This window comes from Rhincodon typus, chromosome 1 (assembly GCF_021869965.1).
Source record: "Rhincodon typus isolate 14 chromosome 1, sRhiTyp1.1, whole genome shotgun sequence".
Classification (NCBI taxonomy): domain Eukaryota; kingdom Metazoa; phylum Chordata; class Chondrichthyes; order Orectolobiformes; family Rhincodontidae; genus Rhincodon; species Rhincodon typus.
The window spans coordinates 11653834-11659833 of NC_063332.1; positions in this window are offsets into that span (position 1 = coordinate 11653834).

The following is a 6000-nucleotide window of genomic DNA, read 5'->3' on the forward strand; positions in this document are numbered from 1 at the left end:
ATGCATGTGTGCAAGAAGTGTCTCCAGCTGCAGATCCTGGAAGCCCGAGTTTCGGAGTTGGAGCAGCGTCTGGGGCACTATGGAGTATTCACAAGGTGGAGAGTGTTGTGGATAGCACAGATAGACACTCCACAGACAGGAAGGGAATGGGTGAGCATCGGGCAGAGCAGGGGTGCTAACCGGGCAGTGCAGGAATCTCTTGTGACTATTCCCCTGCAAAACAGGTATATTGTTTTCGATGCTGTTGAGGGGAACGGCCTCTGAGGGGATAACAGCAGAAGTCAAACTCATGGCACCATGGCTGGCTCTGCTTCAGAGGGAGGGAGAAATAGGCTTAGAAATGCTATAGCTATGGGGGATTCAATCATAAGGGGAATAGATAGGCATTTCTGTGGCCGCAAACGAGAGTCCAGGATGGTGTGTTGTCTCCCTGGTGCTAGGGTCATGGCTGTTTCGGAGTGGTTGCAGGACACTCTGGAGGGGGAGGGTGAACAGCCAGTTGTCGTGATATACATTGATACTAATGACATAGATATAAAAAGGAATGAGGTCCTAAAAGCAGAATATAGAGAACTAGGAAAAAATGTTGAAATGTGGGACTGGAAAGGTAGTGATCTCAGGATTACATCCAGCGCCATGAGCTACTCAGAGTAGAAACAGCAAGATATATAGGATGAACAGGTGTGAGGGGGGACTGTTTCAGATTAATGGGGCATTGGGACTGGTTCTGGAGGAGGTGAGACCTGTACAAACTGAACAGGTTACACCTGGGCAGGACTGGGACAAATGTCCTTGGGGCAATACTTGGTAAAGAGGTTGGGGAGGGTTTAAACTAGTGTGGAAGGGGGATGGGAGCCAGAGGAGTAGGGCAATAAATGCAGAAATTGACGGACAGGTAGAAACTGAGGCAAACATGGCTAAGAACAAGAACAGGCAGGGAAACGCTGATGTAAAGAGCAGGGGAAGTGGTCAGAAATTCATGTGTTTCAATATGAGAAGCATAATAGACAACGTCGATGAACTTAAAACTTTGGTTAATACTTGGAACTATGACATTATTGTGATTATGGAGACTTGGCTGAAAGAGGGACTGGACTGGCAGCTGAAGGTCTCAGGATTTAGATGTTTCAGGTGTGATAGAAGGGGATGTAAAAGGGGTGGGAGAGTTGCATTACTGGTAAAGGAGTATCTCACAGCTGTACTGAGGAAGGATCCATTAAAGGACTCATGCAGTGAGGCAGAATGGGTAGAACTCAGGAATAGGAAGGGTGAAATCACACTGCTGGGGGTATACTACAGGTTTCCTAACAGCCAGTGGGAGATAGAGGAGAGAATATGTAGACAGATTTTGGAAAGATATAAAAGCAGCAGGGTTGTTGTGGTGGGATATTTTAACTTCTTCTGTATTGACTGGGGCTCACTACATGCTAGGGACTTGGATGTGGCAGAATTTGTAAGGACCATTCAGGAGGGACTCTTGACACAGTATGCAAACAGTCTAACCAAGGAAGGGGTTATACTGGACCTGGTTTTGGGAAATGAGCCTGGCCAGGTGAGTGAAATTGCAGTGGGGGGAACATTTCCGGAGTAGTGATCATAATACCATAAGTTTTAAGATGCTCATGGATAGGGATAACAGCAGTCCTCAGGTGAAGGTGTTAAATTGGTGGAATGTGAACTACAATATTAGACAGAAACTGGAGAATTTTATTTGAAGGCTGCTGTTTGAGGGTAAATCTACATCAGACGTGTTGGAGTATTTCAAACAGCAGTTGATAAGAGTTCAGGTGCAGCATTTTCCTACGAGAATGAAGGATAGGTATGGGAAGTTACGTGAACCTTGGATGGCCAGGGATGTTATGACCTTGATCAGAAAGAAAAAAGCAAGTATATATAGCATCAAGGAGGATGGGAACTGATAAAGCCCTTGAAGTATATAAGGAAAGTAGCAAAGAACTTAAACAAGGAATTAGAAGGCTATAAGGGGTCATAATAAGTCACTAGCAAACAGGATTAAGGAGAATCCCAAGGCTTTTCATACATACATAAAAACCAAGAGGGTCGCCAGGAAAAGTGTTGGCCCACTCTGGGACAAAGCAGAGAATCTATGTGTGGAGCCAGAAGAGGTAGGTGAGGTCCTAAACAAAAACTTTGTTTCGGTATTCACCAAAGAGAAAGAATTGGTGCAGGATGAGTTCAGGAAAGGGAGTTTTGAGTTTCTAAGCTAAGTTGCTATTAAAAAGGAAGAGGTGTTGTGCATCTTAAAAAGTATTAAGATGGATAAGTCGCCGGGTCCTGATGGGATCCATCCCAGAATATCGAGGGAGGCAAGAGAACAAATTGCTGGAGCGTTGACAGACATCTTTGTATCCTCTTTGGCCACGTGTGGTCCCAGAGAACTGGGGAATAGGCAATGTTGTCCAATTGTTTAAGAAGGGTAGCAATGATAATCCTGGAAATTACAGGCCTGTGAGTCTTGTGTCAGTGGTAGGGAAATTATTGGAAAATATTCTCAGCGACAAGATCTATAAGCATTTAGAAGCAACTGGGCTTTTTAGCGATAGACAACATGGTTTTGTGCAGGGTGTGTCATGCCTCACTAACTTGATCCAGTTTTCTGAGGAGGTGACAAGGATGATTGAGGGAAACGTGGTTGATGTTGTCTTAAGTGAAGCCTTTGACAAGGGCTGTAATGAAGGACTGGTACGAAAGGTGAAGTCATATGGTATCAGGGTGAGCTGACAAGATGGATACAGATTCTGAGGAAGGGTCACCAGACCCGAAACATTAACTCTAATTTTTTTCTTCACAGATGGATGTGAATGATTTGGAGAGAGTACAGAAAAGGTTTACCAAGATGTTGCCTGGTATGGGGGATTTTAGCTATGAAGAAAGGTTGGATAGACTGGGTTTGTCTCCACTGGAACGCAGGAGGTTGAGGGGTGACCTAATAGAAGTTTACAAGATTGTGAATGGCATGGATAGAATGGAAAGTATGAGGCTTTTTCCCAGGGTGGAGGGGTCAATTACTGGGGGACAGAGGTTCAAGGAGTGAGGGGCGAAGTTTAAAAGAGATGTGCGAGGCAAGCTTTCCACACAAATGGTGGTGAGTGCCTGGAATGTGCTGCCAGAGGAGGTGGTGGAAGCAGACATAATAGCAGCGTTCAAGAAACACTTGGATGAATACATGAATAGGAAGGGAACAGAGGGAAACAGATCCTGTAAGTGAAGACAGTTTTAGTATGGAACGGCAAAATGTGCAGATTTGGAAGGCCAAAGGACCTGTTCCTGTGCTGTGTTGTTCTTTGTTCAGAACCCAGATTAATGTCCATTGCTTCAAATCTTACCATGGTGAAAATTAAATTCAGTAAAACTTGCAAACTGAGTGCTAGTCTATTTACAGCCATTGTCAGTCATTGCAAATACCCACGCAGTTTGCACGCTAGTGGCCCTGTTTCTTGGCTAGTCATCCAGCTTAACAATTCAAGACACGTTATTTCAAATCCCAATTCTGGAATTTGAATTGCAGTTTAGAAAAAGAATTCTAAATGGGCTGGTATTAGTGTGAGTGATCATTAGGCTGTCAAATTATTGTGAAAACCCATCAAATGGTTCACTAAAGTCCTCTAGGGAAAGGAATCATTCCCTGGCCTGGTGTGCATTGACCTACAGCAATGCGGTTTACTCTCAACTAACTTCTGTTCAGCTGCAAAGTGTCCTTTAAATCTGAGTGATTGTCTAATTCAGCTGGGCATCTGTGTCAATTGTTTATGAGTTCTTATTTCTATTTGTTTAGAGTATGTATTTTTCCAGATTAACTAACTCATTTTATGTTACTACAGTAAAGTTCCTGAGTTCTCCAAGAAGCATGTTCAGAAAATGAACACAGATACATCTACTATGAACGACCTCCTTATGTTCTGTATGTTTCCTTACAGGTCAAAGTCTGGGATCACTGAGCTCAGCATTCTGAGGGGTGCTATACCACGGAGTCATAAAGTCATTCCCAGGATGGGAAGGAGGATGTTCAGCCCATGAATCCAACCTAGCTCTCCTCAGAGTAATCCAGGCTATTTCCTTGTCTCCTTCCAATCCCCATTATGCGATAGGTTAATTTTCCTCAAATGTCAATTCAATTTCCTTTTGAAAGCATTGATTGTTTTTGCTTCTAGCACCTTGCGGACAATTCCATTATCACTCATGGTTTATCCCTGTCTGTGGAAATTTACCATTTCCCTTTGCTGGCATTCATAGTTACTGGGCACGTGTTAGAATAGCATTTTATAGTGGATAATTTAAAAATGAAGAGTGTAAGTGTTAGGAATCAATCAGGAGGGTTCATTTAATCCATTTCAGTTTTTAAGGGGAACGGGTTTAATGTTAGCACAGAACCTAGTTCAGAGTGAGGTGCTTATGGCCCAGTGGTATTATCAGAGACCCAGGTAATGTTCTGCAGACTTGGATTTGAATCCTGCCACAGCAGATGGTGGAATTTGAATTCAGTTTTTATTGTAAAACAAAACCTGGAATTAAGAATGCGATGGTGACTATGAATCCGCTGCTAATTGTTGGGAAAATCCATCTGGTTCACCAATAAGACAGCAGCAGAAATGCCAACATGACTGGACTCAGCTCCACTCCAGCCCGGGGTCTCCCAATGAGTGAAGAACAGGCCTTGGGCTGACTCCCCTGGCCTGGACTCACAGGCTAGGCTGAGGCACCTGGTCCGCAGCTAGGCCGGATGCCTGAAGGAGGAGAAAGAGAGATAGTAGGAACTGCAGATGCTGGAGAATCCGAGACAACAAGGTGCAGGGCTGGATGAACACAGCAGGCCAAGCAGCATCATAGGAGCAGAGAGGCTGACGTTTCGGGCCTAGACCCTTCATCAGAAAAGGGGGAGGGGAAGGGGGTTCCGAAATAAATAGGGAGAGAGTGGGAGGCGGATAGAAGAGGGATAGAGGAGAGGATAGGTGGAGAGGAAACAAACAGGTCGAAGAGGCGGGGATGGGGCCAGGAAAGGTGAGTGTAGGTAGGGAGTTAGGAAGGGGATAGGTCAGTCCAGGGAGGACGGACAGGTCAAGGGGGCGGGATGAGGTTGGTCGGTAGGAGATGGAGGTGCGGCTTGAGGTGGGAGGAGGGGATAGGTGGGAGGAAGAACAGGTTAGGGAGGCAGGGACAAGCTGGACTGGTTTTGGGATGCGGTAGGGGGAGGGGAGATTTTGAAACTTGTGAAATCCACATTGATACCATTGGGCTGCAGGGTTCCCAAGCGGAATATGAGTTGCTGTTCCTGCAACCTTCGGGTGGCATCGTTGTGGCACTGCAGGAGGCCCAGGATGGACATGTCGTCTGAGGAATGGGAGGGGGAGTTGAAATGGTTCGCGACTGGGAGGTGCAGTTGTTTATTGCGAACCGAGCGTAGGTGTTCTGCAAAGCGGTCCCCGAGCCTCCGCTTGGTTTCCCCGATGTAGAGGAAGCCACACCGGGTACAGCGGATGCAGTATACCACATTGGCAGATGTGCAGGTGAACATCTGCTTGATGTGGAAAGTCTTCTTGGGGCCTGGGATGGGGGTGAGGGAGGAGGTATGGGGGCAGGTGTAGCACTTCCTGCGGTTGCAGGGAAAAGTGCCGGGTGTGGTGGAGCTGGAGGGGAGTGTGGAGCGGACAAGGGAGTCACGGAGAGAGTGGTCCCTCCGGAAAGCAGATAAGGGTGGGGAGGGAAAGATGTCTTTGGTGGTGGGGTCGGATTGCAGATGGCGGAAGTGTCGGAGGATGATGCGTTGGATCCGGAGGTTGGTGGGGTGGTACGTGAGGACGAGGGGGATTCTTTTTTGGTTTTTATTGCGTGGACGGGGTGTGAGGGATGAGGTGCGGGAGATGTGGGAGACACGGTTGAGGGCGTTCTCGACCACCGAGGAGGGGAAGTTACGGTCCTTGAAAAACGAGGACAACTGAGATGTACGGGAGTGGAATGCCTCATCCTGGGAGCAGATGCGGC